Genomic DNA, 15,687 nt, shown 5'->3' with positions numbered 1-15,687 from the left:
CTTCTGTGGGTTTCCGTGAGGATGGAGACGAGTCTGTTCAGTTGGCCGCGCTGCCCATCTGAGAAAAGTGTGTGTTGGCGTCCCCTGAGAGGTCACAGAGTCTCCATTGCTCTCTGCCCAGCGGCCTCTGCATGAACGTGTCGCTCTCGTGTCCCCTCTTGGTGGGCACTCAGCTTGCTTCCAGTTCCTCACAGTCCACGTCGGGGAGGGAGTGAACACACTTGCCCAGGCAGCGGTGACTTTCAGGCTGTCTTAACAGCAGGCAGCCGTCTGGGCCTGGCTCTGGCCAGGCAGGTGGAGCACGCGCTGGCGTGAGAGCCGGCTTGGCAGTGCTGCCGCGCCATGGCACGGGTGTTTGTACTGGTGCTGGGGAGGGGTCCCGAAACAACGGCCACGCCGGGAGATACTCGGCCAGCTGGAACAGATGAGAACACACGTCTGCTGGTGTTTGCAGTCTTGAGGATCACAGGAGACATCCCTGTCGCCCCGTGTGGTTGTGAGGGACAGACGGGTTCCCCGTCCTCTTACCGCCCGGGTCCCCATGGGTATTGATCTTTGCACACATCCTGTGGTCTCCACTGGGCAGGTTCCAAGAAGTGACATTTCTGGGTGGCCCGAGGGATAAGTGAGACTTTTCAGACTTTTGACACTTACCCCTGAGTGTCGCCATCAGCGCTGTCGCTTTCTGAGCAGCCCCTCCCATCCCCCTCCCCCGCCCCCTCGTCCATTCCCAGGGCCCTGATCCAGGACGGGTGGGGGAGGGGGTCAAGAAGTCCTGGGTGGAATTTCTTGCCAGAAGTTCCTTGGTCAGCTGGACTCGGAGCTGGCTCCTATCACAGGCTGATAATGCTAATGGCTTGGTGGGGGGGTTCCGGGGTCCGGGGGTCACGCCGAGGGGTGGGAGTCGGAGGTGTGAGCGGGGAAGGAGCGATCTTTCCCGTGGCCTCTGAGTGAGCAGGCCCAGCCCTGGCTCCGAGGAGAGGGAGTGTGTGGATGGCTGGGCTGTGTGGCCTCAGCCCTCAGAGCTCTCAAGGGCCTGAGTGCAGCTTCACATGGGGGGCCGGCCCCGTCCCAGCACTGCATCGCCCCTGAGAACCCCGATATGTGGCCCCAAACCAAGGAGAAGCTCTGGGCTGAGGCAGTGCTCCCCAAAGTCTGACACGCACAGTGTGTGACCCTGGGCCAGACTCTCCTGACCCTGCCTCAGTTTCCTCATCTGGGACTGGACCTGCCTCCTCTCTGGGCTTCAAGGACCACACATGACCACGTCTCCCTGGGACTGGCCACACGCGCTGAGGAAATGGTAGGGCTAGGGCTGAGGATGTTGACAGAGGTGAAGATGGACCCTCACACTGCTTTTTGTTTTTGTTTTTGTTTTTCTTTTTGCTTTTTGGGTCACACCTGGCAACGCACAGGGGTTACTCCTGGCTCTGCACTCAGGAATTACTCCTGGCAGTGCTCAGGGGGATCCCCCATATGGGATGCTGGGAATCGAACCCGGGTTGGCCACGTGCAAGGCAAATGCCCTACCTGCTGTGCTATTGCTCCAACCCCCACTTTGGACCTTTCTTTCCTCCCTGCACCATGTCAGCCTTCAGGCAGAGCCGTAAATGCCTTCCTGCCACAAGGCCTTTGCACATGCACTTCGTGCTCCCACTGGGAATGTGTTCCCGGGTTGTTCCAGGCTTCAGCACTTTACTCTTTCCACAGAAGCCAGGGATTGGGGACACACCCCAGGGGGCAGGGCATGAGTTTGAGCCCACTGAGCACCATAGGGGTGGCCCCACTGACCTCTCAGCACTGTGGAGTCAAGCGCTGAACCATGCGGCCTGGTTGACCGAGTGTGGTACGGAGTGTGTCTGTAGGGAGGGGGCATTTTCTGTTTGCCTGCCCTGGTATCCAGCTGCACGGGTGCCCCGTGAGCAGTTGAGGATGTGCGGTTCCCTCTTGGAGTGTCTCATAGTCCCGGGCACGGGGGAGGCAGACACTTTCTCCATCTTCCTGGTACCCCCGATTGGCCTCTCTGTCAGCCATGAGTCACCCCTCCTTTGTCCTGCGTCTCCTCCCCTCAAAGCCCCCATAGCGTCTCAAAAGTGTGGGCGGCCAGTGGGCAGGTGGGGCCCTGGGAGCAATGCGCCCAGGCTGGCCCTGAACATTCTAGAATCGATGCCGACTCACCTGCAGATGCCAGCCAGGATCTGGGATCATGACCCTGAGATTGCCTGGAGCTGCCTCCTAGGCCAGGGAGGGCCCCTCTGGGACCGCCACAGAGCTGTCCAGGCCTGTGCAACATGGGTAGGCTTCCCGACGCACCCTCCCTCCTTCCTCAGCACCTCCTGCAGTGTGGACACGTTGGTCGGCTCATTGGGTCGCTGAGGAGGCACAGAGAGGCCCAGGAACTTTCCCAAGGTCACACAGCTGGTGAGCAACAGATCTGCGCAGGGCTGTGTCCAGGCCCTTTCTCCGACACCAGCGACATGACACCGAGAACTTAGGGACAAGGATGGCGGCGATGACTCAGAGGGCTGGATTATAATGCTCTGTATCCGAGAGGCCCCAAGTTCTATCCCCAGTGCTGCATGGCCCCTGAGCACCCCTGGATGTAACCCTGGAGGCCCCCTGGGCACTGCCAATGAGGCCTGGGGACAGCCCCCCCCACACACACATACATATCGCCCCTGCCCGATCATTCCAGGGCTTGCCCCGGCCCCTGTCAGGAGCCCCCTCTCCCAGAAGAATGCAGGCCGGGGAGATGGCTGAAGGGGTGGAGCTCGGGGCTGAGCGAAAGTACAGCGAGCAGGTACTTGCCCTGCACACCGCCAACCTGGGGATCCCAGGGGGGGTCTCCCAAGCCAGCCAGGGGTGAGCCCTGAGCACAACGGGTGCGGTTCCCCCCAAAACAAAACAAAACAAAACAAAGAAGAAGTGTGGCGTCCGAGTTAGATGCAGAGCCCTGGTCCCAGCCCTCAATGAAGAATAATGGGGGGTAGTGCTCCCCATCCCCGGGGTGTGTCCCTGGCTCCCGTGCTGGGAGTCGAGCCTCCTTCACCTCACCCTCAGTTCAGCCCAGGGCACGTCTCGCGGCGGGCAGGCCGGGACCACCCCACTTCCCGGTTGGTGAGTAGTAGATGTTGTTGTTCTGTGTGAGCAGCGGGGTTCTAGGTGCTGGGGTTTCCCCCTGGGGCCCCCTCCCACCCATTCGCAGAAGCAGGGCCCTCGGGCCTCGCCCACACGGCCCAAGCCCAGCCTCCTGGGTCCCGTCCGAGCAAGGGTCCAGGGATCAGTCGGGCTACCCAGCGGCCTCCCTCCCTCGTCCATAGGCAGCCCTGAAAGCTGGGGGGACCACACCTCGGTGCTGACCACAGCACTGAGTAGCCTGGCCAGCAGCTGGGGCTGGGGAAGACCACCGTCCCCATCCCAGACCACCCGTCAGAATGGAACTCGAGGTCTGAGAGGTGGCACTGGAGGGAAAGCACTTGCCTTGCACGTGGCTTCAGCTGCCGAGACCCAGGTTCAAATCTCCAGCGCCACATGGGATCCCCTGAGCACCCCCCCAGGGAGCACTCCTGAGCCAGGAGTAGTCTCTCAGCACCCAAAGGGGAGATAGCAGCTACTCCTCACTCTGTGCGGTGCTCGGGGACTCTATGCAGTGAGGGGAATTGAACCCAGGATTGGCCACATGCAAGGCAGCCCCGTTACTACCTCTCAGGCCCCAAATATTAATTCTGGAAGGAATTATGACTCAAGGCATAGGGCACGAGGCCTTGAGTTTGATCCCAGCACCACCTGGGTTGGATGTGGCCTCTATTAAAGAAATAAGGGGGTGGGGTTGCGGGAGGGATACTGGGATCATTGATGGTGGAGAATGGGCACTGGTGGAGGGATGGGTACTTGATCATTGTATGGCTGAAACATAAGCACAAAAGTTTGTAAGTCTGTAACTACCTCATGGTGACTTATTAAAAAAATGTCTTAAAAATTTAAAAAAAGAAATAAGGGGGTGCTGAAGGGAGAGCTCAATGGGCTGAGCATATAGGCTTTGGCTGCCGGAGGCCCAGGGTCAGTCCTGGCCACCCCATGGCCCCTGGTGCATCCGCCAGGAGCGACCCCTGAGTAGCCAGGAGTAGACCCCCGCCAAAAATAAATAATTCTTCTCCTTTTTTTTTTTTTTTTTTTTTTGCTTTTCTGGGTCACACCCGGCGATGCACAGGGGTCACTCCTGGCTCTGCACTCAGGAATTACCCTGGCGGTGCTCATGGGACCAAATGGGATGCTGGGAATCGAACCCAGGTCGGCCACGTGCAAGGCAAGTACCCTACCCGCTGTGCTATTGCTCCAGCCCCCATAAATGATCCTTTTTTTTTTTTTTTTTTTTGCTTTTTGGGTCACACCCAGCGATGCTCAGGGGTTACTCCTGGCTTTGCACTCAGGAATTACTCCTGGAAGTGCTTGGGGGACCATATGGGATGCCGGGGATCGAACCTGGGTCGGCCACATGCAAGGCAAACGCCCTAACCGCTGTGCCCCACTATCGCTCCGGCCCCCTAAATGATTCTTTTTTAAAATGTAATTTTGAGGGGCTGGAGTGATAGCACAGCGGGTAGGGCATTTGCCTTGCACGCGGCCGGCCCGGGTTCGATTCCCATCATCCCATATGGTCCCCCAGCACCACCAGGAGTAATTCCTGAGTGTAGAGCCAGGAGTAACTCCTGTGCACCGCCGGGTGTGACCCAAAAACGTAATTTTGAAACAGCCATCGAGTCCGTCCACACTGCTGTCTCCCCCACGTTCTTCTCCCCGTGCAGCGCTGAGGCTGGGGTCGGGTCTCACGTATGACGGCACAGCCGCACGTTCGGCGCGTCTTCATGCAAACACGTTTTATTTTTGAAAGAGCTTCTAGACCACGGGTGTCGAGGCAAGGAGCAGAAGGAGCTCCAGCCAGGGACGGGACTGACCCAGACGCTCAGGAAGGAAGCCAGGGCCTGTCAGCGCTGCTGGGGGCTCCGCACCCCCAGAGCCTTGCCCTCGGGGCTGGGGAATTTCCTGGAGGCCTGAAACACTAGAGAAAAACATCATCTTCTCACGGTTTTTGGACAAAGGAAGTCGGGGGGTGGTGTGTGTGGGGTGCCTTTTAATTAGCATTCTCGTCATTTTTTCCCTTATTTTCCAAAGTCCAAACCCTCGGTGGAGGGATGAAGCGGAGAGAGGAGTGGTCAGCAGTCTATTAGGCGGGTCTGGTCCCCAGAAGAGAGCTGTTTTCTGGAAAAACCCACACCAGGCCAGAGGACCTCTGGCCAAAAAAAAATTAAATAAATAAAAGTTGAATTTTATTAAAAAATTTTTTTGTTTTATTTTGGGGACATGCCCAACAATGCTCAGGGGTGACCCCTGTCTCTGCGCGTGAGAATCACTGCCGGTGGGGGCCAGGGGACCATGTGGGGTGTCGGGGACTGGACCCGGGAAGGCTGCACATAGGACTATTTCTCGACCTGTTCACTGCACTGTTGCTACGGCCCATATTTATAAGTATTTGGGGGAGCACCTGGCAGTGCTCACGGATTACCCCTGCACTCGGATCACTCCCAGCGGGACTTGGGGGAACAGTGGGTGCTGCGGAACAAACCCGGGTCAGCTCTGCCCTGTACTCAGTCCGGCCCCACAGTCACTGTTTAATTTTACAAGTAAGGTGCGAGAAGATCCCCTTGACAGTTTCAAACACCGCCATGAAGTGGGGGTGTCTGCCCTACACTCCCACTCGGTTCCCCCTTGAGGAGGACCATCCTTCCCAACTCAGAGACACCCAGAATTTTCTTGGGACCTTTGTCTACCTGGGCCTGCGGGAATGTGTGCTCGTGCCGGGCCGGTTCAGGATTTTGTTTGTTCTGCTTTGTTTCACTTGCAGCATTACTGATGAAGGGTTTGTTTGGGGGCCACACCCAGCGGTGCTCAGGACTTACTCTGGGCTCTGCACTCCGGGATCACTTCTGGTGGGCTTGGGGGACCATATGGAGTTGTGGGGATCGAACCCAGGTCAACCATGTGTAAGGCAAGCTCTCTCCCCACTGCACTATCGCTCTGCGCCCCGCGCCCCACCCCCACCCCCACCCCACACACACACCTGCACTGTCCCTTGCACCATCAGCAGGTGACCTAGCTTGACTTTTGAATAAGTAACACATGGCCGTCATCTTCCACCACGTTTTTTTCCTCTCAGGAAGTCTTAAAGATCTAAGGGAGTTCCTGCAAATCGCAAATCCTCTTTGTTCTTCTTAAATAACCAGCACGACACTCTGTATAAAGGTGCCGGGCACCTTTTAACTATTTAAGACGCACTATTTCACTTACACAAAGAACTGGGCTTTGTTTTTCTGTTTCTAGAGAAGCCCATGCTCCACCCCACCCCCATCCCTGGACCTTCTTCTCCCCTGCTGGAGACTGAGGCAGCCACCTAAGTTTAGTTCTCTGCAAGCAGAGTGGACAATCTCAGACACCTTCTCTGCCCCTTGCTGAGGTGGCACTGGGGGTGGGGAGTCCCCCGGCGAGATCTAATTCTCCTCTGTCACGTTGGGGTTCCTGGGGACGGTGCATGGCCCGGAGAAGACCCCCTCTCCCCGCCCCAGGTCCCCGGGCTGCCTGGTGCTCCTGAGCACCCCATCTAATCTTCCAGGTGAGAATCACACGGCTCCAGCCTGCCCTGGAGTCGCAGCCTGGTCTCACTGCAGGCTCTTGGGCACAGACACACTTGCTTTTGTCTGGAAGCATCTGGAACAGGAGGCAGGGCCCCCCTCGCAGGGGCCGGGCTCAGGCCAAGGGTGGAGCCTCTGTACCCAGTGTCCTTCCTGATGGTGCAGGGACATGGGAGTGGGGACCAGGGGAGTCAGGCAGGACAGAGAGGAAGACCCCCCCCCCCGCCTCTCGCCGTGGGGTGCCTGCCTTTTCTGCCCCGGCTGGCACTCCTCTCAGTGAAAAAGAGCTATCCTCGTCAAGAACCTGACTCGGACTCACCTCCCCCAGAGGAGTCCCTGCAGTTCCGTAAGTCCTCTCAGCCACACACTGCTTTGCTGATGGACAACCTCACCAGGTACCCCTTCCTATTCCTGACCCCACTTTGCGGGTATGGAGACTGAGGCAAGCCTCCTTACGGGCAGTCATTCCCCCAGCCTGTCCTTCTCCACAGTACTATACCACATACTCCTGTGACCTCATCCCGTGGGGACTGCCCAGAACTTTCCATGTTGAGAGTGGAAGATTTTTACTTAAAGCAGTTTGCCCGGAAGACAGTGGACAATGCCACTTATGGAAGCAAGGGGGCGGGGATGCTCACTCTAAGCTTGTTATCACCCCAGGACCTTTGCACGTGCTTTCCCTGGGTCTGGACTATTCTTCCCAACCTCCCCACCAGGCCTTCTCCCTTCCCTTTGCCTAAAACTTTCCATGGCTGATTTCCTTTCATCTTTATTTGTGGGGTCAGTGGGAGTCACTTGTTCATCCATTTTATGTATCCATCCATCTCCGTCTATCCATTCACTTATGAAACACACCATGTACACTTGCTCTGTACCGGGGGTTGGGGAGAAGAGTGAGAGAAAGAGAGAGAGAGAGAGAGAGAGAGAGAGAGAGAGAGAGAGAGAGAGAGAGAGAGTGTGTGTTCTGGTGAGGCTGCTCAGATCAGCACTGGGCAGAGAAACCTGCACACAGTAGGTCTTCAGTGAACAAAGGCAGACGTGGGGGAGTTTTGAGGAGCCACTGAGGATGTGGAACTAGGGGAGGGGGCCTGGTAGGGGGCTACTGGAGCAGGGCCACCTCCTCCCCACCCCCAACTGCGGGCCCTGCTTCTCTAAGGTGGCCTTAGCCGGCCTGGCCTGCTCTGGAGTGGTCCTCGGTCCGTGCTGCAGTTGCCATGGCAACCAAATGGGTTCATATCCACCCTGGCATCCTGCTCTTCTCATTAATGCCATCTGTATTCTCTGAGGCCATTGGGTGCCAAGGCCCGAGCATACCTGAGCCATGCAGAGGTCCTGGAAGAAGACTCCAGGGAGGCGATGTGACAGTGACACACACCGTCCCTGAGAGGTGCAGGCACACGCTAGTACATGCTTGCACACGCAGATGTGGAAACACACCCGTGCAAATCGGCATACGTCTATGCCCTACATATGTGGGCACACTGGCTCCTTCAGATATTCTCACACACACACACACACACACACATGTCCTTGCAATGGACACATGCATGAGCATCCACACACATTTCCATGTGAACACCTGTATATGCTAACATGGGCATGGAACACACGCAGATCCATATCCGCCATCCCATGCACATACACACATACATGCGATGAGCACATGACCGTACTCTAGACCCCAGCGCCTGAGCAAGGAGACACCTGTAAACTTGACAAGACCTTCACGGGGCCCAAAATGAGCCCTGATGGCATTCACGGTACACAGGGGGGCCACCTGGGGGAGGGAGGCGCCAGTGTGGCCCCAGAATGTTCCAGCAGCATTAGTGATCAACAGCCACAGAAGTAACTGCCCTCCGGGGACTGGAGCAATAGCTCGGTGGGTCAGGCACTGGCCTCACAGACGGCCCACCTGAGTTCAATCCTGGGACCCCATAGGGCCCCCCGAGCCCCTGCCAGGAGTGATCTCTGAGTGCAGAGCCAGGAGGAAGCCCTGAGCACCGCCGGGTGTGGCTCCAAACAAAATGAAGTCAAAAACAAAAAAGGAAAAAAACACCACGTGGTGGCGGGGTTCGGCAAAGCCTGCCTTCCCTGTCCATCCCGATTCCTTCTCTTAGGATCAGGGTCTCAGAGGGGGACCCCACGAAGGCCACCAACCTATGACAGGATGGAGACAGGGTGGGGGGAGGGGGCTCACGATGCCTCGAAGCCCGGATTTGGTGTTTGTATCCAGCACTCCCCCACCCCCAGAGGCCCGACCTCAGTCAAGTCACTCCGATCCTGGCCACAATCAGTATCGGACTGAAAAGCGCTGCTGGGTATGTGGGCTCACGGGGGGGGGGGGGGGGGGAAGGGACCCCCTCGGGGCCCCTCCCTCCCCTGGCAATCCAGGCTGAGTCACAGGCAGCTTCGAAGCTGCTTCCGCCCCGGGTGGATCCACCAGAAATTGTGAATGAGTTAGAAGCTGGCTTGCAAAGGCTGGAGCGCATTCGTCCCCCACCACCTTCGCGTCCGCGTGGGCTGGCCAGGCTGAAGGCAGACGAGTGCGCTGAGGGTTTAGTCGGCCGTGGTTCCTGCTCCAGCAAGGGCGACAGTCCCGGGGGCTCCCCTGGGTGCCTGCTCACTAGAAGACCCAAGACAGGGGCCCTGGGAGGGAGGTGGCAGAGTGAGGCGCTATGTGAGGCCTCTTGGCTGGGGAAGCGATGGATTGAGACACACGGGGACATGCGTGTGCTTTACAGGTCTGTCAGTCTGCTTTCCAGAGACCCGACGTAGCCCCCTGGTGGTGACAAAGCCCCTCCAGCGAGGGGCTGCCCAGAGTACTAGGGAACTAGCAGGCCGACACTGCCACCATCTGGCAGGAGTCGGAAGTGCAGGACCCTTGCTGACATCAGAGGGTAGTGCTGTAGCACTGTTGTCTAGTTCATCGATTTGATTTTTTACTCGAGCGGGCACCAGTAACGTCTCCATTGTGAGACTTGTTGTTACTGTTTTTGGCATATGGAATACTCCATGGGTAGCTTGCCAGGCTCTGCCGTGCGGGCGGGATACTCTCAGTAGTTTGCCGGGCTCTCCGAGAGGGACTGAGGAATCAAACCCAGGTCGACTGCATGCAAGGCGAACGCCCTACCTGCTGTGCTATCACTAGGACAAAAAATTCTGTGAAAGCTAGTTTTTTTCATTTAATTTAATTTATTTCAGTGGTGTTCAGGCATACTCCTGGCTCTCTACCCAGGGATCACGCCTGACTGGGCTAGGAGGATCATGTGGGGTTCTAGGGATCAAACCCTGGTCAGTCATGTCCAAGGCAAACGCCCTGCCCGCTCTACCATGGCTCCAGCCCCTGGGAGCTACTTTCTAATGAGCCCCTGCTAGGTCCCGTGCTCTCACTGAATCCTCACTGTGGCCTCGTGAGACCCCCTTCCACAGGAGAGAAGGGGGAGGCTCGAGGGGTCAGCCCCAAAGGGAGTCTGAGCAGGCAAACTCAGAGGCTGGCCCAGCCAGGTCACACCTGACTCCTGTTGCAACCGACAGATAGGTGGGTGCGGTGCTTTAAGACCACACGTGCTGGGCCAGGCGACAGTACAGGGATCAAGGCACTGGCCTTGCATGCAGCTGACCTTGGCTTGATCCCTTCCCTTTGGTCCCTCGGGGCCTTTGCCTGGATCTGTGATTGACACAGAGTGACGCTTCTGAGCTCACTGGGCACGGGAAGGAGAAGCTTCTTTTCTTTTTCTGGCATGATGAACTCAGGGATTGTTCAAGCCCACCCACTACGGCCCCTCCCCACTCTCTTCCCCGACAGACCCCAGGAGTCCTTCCAGCCCCGCCACCTCCCCCCCAAGGATCTTCCCTGTTCTGTTTGGTTTGGGTTGGGGGGTCACACCCGGTGGTGCCAGGGCTTGGTCTGCAGGGCTTGGGTCTGGGGGCCCCGTGTGCAAAGCCTGCAGCCCCCGGCCCTCTCTGAGAGCCTCTGGCTTCCAAACCTGTTTCCGCGTTCCCCGCCCACACGTGGGGGGCGCTGTTTCCTCCAGGAGCTCCTTCAGAGGAGGGCTGGTTTGGAGACAGCTGTGCTCCCTACAGCTAGTTTACTTTGCCTTCAGTCACTCTGACTGTTGGGGTTCTGCTGTGACACCCCGGGCCTCTTCCACACGCCTCCCATGACTTACGGTGTCAGCAAGAAGCCGGAGTCACGATGACATGGATACATTCGCTCTGTTCCAGGGAACATGCCAATCACTGCCTCCACGCCTCACGTAGCACCCACAAAGCCCTGCGAGTGAAGACAAGGTCGTGATTCATGGGGGGGGTGTCTTTCCAGCTTGGAGATGCCCCCAGCTGGAGGCCCAGAGACACAGTACAGCAGGGCAGGCGCTAGCCTTGCACGAGCCCACCAGGTTGGACCCCCTGCACCGAGCAGGGCTCCCCAAGCCCTGCCAGGAGTGACCATAACCAGGTATGACCCAAACTCTTCCCCCGAACATATATTACTTAAGGGCTAGAGAGATCTGATACCAACATGAGTGACCCCACGCAGCACTGGGAGTGGCCCCCAAAAAACAAAACCAGTTTTCCTCAAGTCCATGCATTTCTCCTGTCCTCGTTCCGCTGATCCCAGCCCTTCCCCTGCTCGCTGGCTGCTCAGTCATTCATCTCAGGCCAAGGCGCTCCTGCACCCTCTCCCCGCCCTCCTCCACTGTTCCCCTTCTGAACCCTCACGTCTGGACTCCAGTCTCCACGCCCGCTGCCAGGCCCATGTGCGTCTGGGGCGGGCAGAGACCACGATCGCCATTTCTGTCATCTCTGCTCCCGACTGCCTCTGTATATAACCCGCACCCCCAAAGTCCAGAACCTCTTTCCCGCAGGGTGAACTTTGCCGGTGCCCCCCCCCGACCACTCCTGCACCCACCTTTTCCCCTGTCCCGGGGCTCCCCTGCTTCTCTCAGTGCCTAGAGGACCTTCGCTTCCCTGTCCCGCCCTCTGACAAAGATGATTTCTCTGGGGAAATCCAAACCCCGGGAATTGAGGTCCTTGATGAGTGCATTAACGGGGCTCCCAAGACTGAACCCCTGATACACCTGCTCTGCGAGGGCACGGCTGAGCCAAACCCACCCAGCGGGGCCAGGCTCATTAGATGGATTCACCAAAGAATGCTTCTGGCGTAGGAGGCTCTGGGGTGATTTCGTCGTTATTTGGGGCGGGTGCTGGACCCGGAGGGCTCACTGAGACAAGGCCGCCACCTGGCGGCTGACCAGGAAACGCAGCCAGTGACTTGGAAACGGAACCGTTTCAAATCTCAGGGCACATTTATTTCATCTTGCCCAATTCATCCATTCATTTGTTTATCCATTCATTCATTCATTCACTCATTTGCTGAGCAGTTTGTGAAGGATCTGATGCCGCGGGGGAGCCGTGGTGGGAAAAATGGCCCTTGCGTGGGAAAGGTAACCGTTCCCTTCTTCCGCGAGACTCAGGAGGGCGCTAATGGCCCGGGCTCGCGCTGGGGGGTAGAACTGCCCAGGTGGCTTCCTGGTGGAGAGAACAAATGATGCAGAGAGCCAGAGTGACGTGCTGTAAAGGACAGCCTCGTGGGAGAGAGCACGAGGGGGCTGTTTCAGGGGAGCCTGGGCAGAGATGAGCTTTGGCAGTTGGCTGGCCACTCCCCGTAGTGACCAAGGGTGACTCCTGGTGGTTCCCTCTTCAGGGACCATGCGGCGTCAGGGATGGAACCCAGGCCTCTTGCACGCCATGCGTGTGCTCCAGCCCAGAGACCCATCTCTCTGGTCCCAGAGATGGTATTTGTTTTATTCATTTTCTTCCTTTGTGCATTTGAAGGGTTCTCAGCCCAGCGGGCCAGGGAGTCCCTGTGAGCGCTGGCGGGTTTGTGGCAGCTTGGGCCCTGTGTTGCTGGCGATTTCCTGGACCACCCAGTGGTGTTCAGGAGTCTTCAATGTAAGGCAGACACCACGACCTGCTGATCTAACTCCAGCACCTGAGGTCAGTCCTACCATTTAATCCCATCTCATTGCCTCCATTTTACCCGGCAACGCCTTGAGGGCACGGTGGTGCCAGGGATAGAACTGGCGTTGGCTGCATGCAAGGCAAGTGCCTTAACCCCTGGACTATCTCTTCAGCCCTGGAGGTGACATTTAAACTCAAACACTGCCAGGAGCAACCCCCGAGCACTGAGCCAGAGTAGCCTCCCAGCTCCACTGGGCGTCCCCACCCCCCCAAAAAAAATCAAAAAGGAAATGGGGTTAGGAAATGGTCTCATCCCACAGGCCTATCCTTGGGGCTCCTTTGTGCCAGGCTGTGCCAGATGGGGGAGTTAAGACAACCCCATTTCCTCGGGGGCTGGAGGAACTGAGGGCTGTAAGAATCTGTCCCGGTCTCTGATGGTTTGACAGACCTTCGTTCAGAATCTGCCCAGAATGATATCGGGAACCTATTGCTGTGGCCCGGGAAGGAAGCAGTTACATACCAGCAACAGCAGGCTTCCTGGAGGAAGCGACATCCCAGCTGGGCTTTGAAGTCCAGAGACGAGCTTACCCACAGACAAGGCGAGGAAATGAATAGCATTTGCCCAGGCATGTGGATGGGGAAATACTTGCTTCTGGACATGATAAATCATTTCTATCATTGGTGCTTGAGGGAAATGGAGGCACTGGCAGGCGATGAAATGGATTAAATGGCAGGATTAAAGTCACATGTGGGTGGGGCTGGAGTGATGGCACAGCGGGGGAAGGCGTTTGCCTTGCACGAGGCCGACCGGAGTTCGATGTTCCCAGCATCCCATATGGTCCCCTGAGCACCGCCAGGGGTGATTCCTGAGTGCAGAGCCAGGAGTAACCCCTGTGCATCGCCGAGTGTGACCCCCCCAGGAAGCCAATAAATAAATAAATAAATAAAGTCACGTGTGGGAAGAGTTAGAACAACGGTAGGGTGTTTGCCTTGCATGCGGGTTCAATGCCTGTCGCCCAATTGGGTCCTCCCAGCCCAGAACCAAGAGTCAGCCCCGAGCACAGCTGGGTGTGGCCCCGTCACAAACAAGTAAAGCCAAGTGTGGGATTGGAGCAGGTCAAATAGAGACAGTTAGCTGTGCTTGGCTGGCTAATAGAAAAGAGCAAAAATCAGGTGCCTTTGCGTATTATCTCATTCGAATAAACCTCCAGGCACTTATTCCTGCTGGTGAGGGCGGAGAAGCTGAGATGGGGACACGAAGTGCGTGCTCTCCCGCTCAGTCCACATCCCCAGCTCTTTACTGGGTAGTTATTTGGGGGGAGGGGTGTTGGGGCGACACCTCACAGTAGTTGGGAGCTACCTGGGCCTGGCCGTGCTCTGGGACCAAGTGAGTGTGTCGGGGATCAAGCCCGGGACTCCTACATGCAAGACATGAGCTCCAGCCCATGGGGTTATCTCCCTGGCCCCCTGAGTGTTGCCTCTTTCTTGTTTCCTGTCTAGTTTGTGTTTGTTTTGTTCGGGGGCCACACCTGGGCTTACTCCCAGTTCTGTACTCAGGGATCAGTGCTGGTGGTGCTCAGGGACCATGTGGGTTGTCGGGGATTGAATCCGGGTCCGCCATGTACAAAGCAAGCGCCTTCCCTCTGCACCCTCTCTCCTGGCCCCCGTGCTTATCCCACCCTGCGGATGGGGGATTGGAGAGCGGTGGGGGCAGATCAGTGTGCCTAAGTGGCTGGCCCTGGCACCCAACAGCGGGCTGGAATGGTCCCTGCACCTGACTGAGCATCCCTTCACTGACAGAAACACGAGGACGAGGAGGGAACTTACCTTTGACAGGACAGGCATGTGGCCAGGAAAGCTTGTGGCCAGGCCAGGCCTGAGGTGGCTGAAGGGGCAAGCCATGGAGAGGGGAGGGGCAGCGGGCACCGTGCTCAGTGTGTGACAGACAGAGGGGGAGGGGGCGGGGGCGGGGCGTGCCTGGTCTCAGCATCTTCCAGGGAAAACCCAGGAAGCTGATTCACACATTTCCTCTCTTCTCTGCCGCCTGTGGCTCTGCCTTATTAGGAAAGATTGAGTTCTGCGGAAGTTGAGGTGAGAAGTGTGGGAAACCAGATGGGCACCAACTGGACACTTCCGGGCTCTTAGGCTTGCCCCTCCAGGTCCAGAGCTAGATCCGTGAAACAGACAAAGCCTCAGAATGGGTTAAGGGAAAGGTGTGCTCAAGAGCCCAATTCCAATTCCAGGGTGTGTGTGTGTGTGTGTGTGTGTGTGTGTGTGTGTGTGTGTGTGTGTGTGTGTTTCTAGCTGCCTTGCACGTGTGAGGTCATGAGTTTGGTCCTGATGCCTCCATACCCGCTGGGCTCTGGAGTGGAGGTTTATTCAGTTATTTGCCCTGCCTGCAGCTCTGGGAAATGGTTCAATGCCCAGAGAAAGCTAGGGAGCACATGGTGGAGAAAAGATATTTCTGATGGGGGTCGAAGAGAAGGTCCAGAGGGAAGGCCACTTGCCTTGCACGCCACTCACCTGTTTTCATCCTCAGTCTCCCATTTGGTCCTCTGAGCCTAGCAGCGAGGGGGGGGGAGGGTGTGATCCCTGAGCGCAGAACCGTGAGTAAGCCCTGAGCACCACTGGGTGTGGCTTCAGAAGAATCCTAAGCAATTCCGGGGAGCGGGGTCTGAAAGCACCCGCAGGCACGCTCACTGCCCCGTCCCTGTTCCTCCGCTAGCCCGTGCGCTGGTCGTGCATCATCTCCTCTCCCTTTCTGCCCAGGAGCCCCCAGCTCCGGGCGCCACCCCGAAACCCCCAGGGCTCAGAGACCTGGGTTGATCACTGTCCCCGTTCAGAGCGTGGCGATCAGATATTGCCACGGCGAGGACGGCCCTGGCTGGTCCGAGCCCGTCTTCCAGATGAACAGTGAGCGGGCAGGTGGAGACCCTCTCTCCAGGCCACAGAGCCGACTCGTAAAGCCGCGGGGTTCCGGGCCCTAAAGCCCGGCGCTCCACTCGGCTCACCGAGCAAACGAGTGTGGGCAGGGCACGGT

At 57.6% G+C, this 15,687-nt stretch overlaps 1 long non-coding RNA gene across 1 annotated transcript; it reads right to left on the bottom strand.

Annotated features, from left to right (window-relative positions):
• Positions 1-307: 307 nt before the first annotated feature.
• On the bottom strand, positions 308-15,296 carry LOC129401937 (uncharacterized). The gene is made up of 3 exons (XR_008628454.1): positions 15,171-15,296; positions 10,856-10,959; positions 308-415 (listed from the first exon to the last, which is right to left on the bottom strand). It is a non-coding gene; the product is annotated as an uncharacterized LOC129401937 (long non-coding RNA).
• Between the last annotated feature and the right edge of the window lie 391 nt (positions 15,297-15,687).

Source organism: Sorex araneus, chromosome 2, assembly GCF_027595985.1.
Source record: "Sorex araneus isolate mSorAra2 chromosome 2, mSorAra2.pri, whole genome shotgun sequence".
NCBI classification, from domain to species: Eukaryota; Metazoa; Chordata; class Mammalia; order Eulipotyphla; family Soricidae; genus Sorex; species Sorex araneus.
The sequence above is the reverse complement of the archived record's forward strand: the minus strand, read 5'-3'. Positions and strand labels throughout refer to the sequence as shown.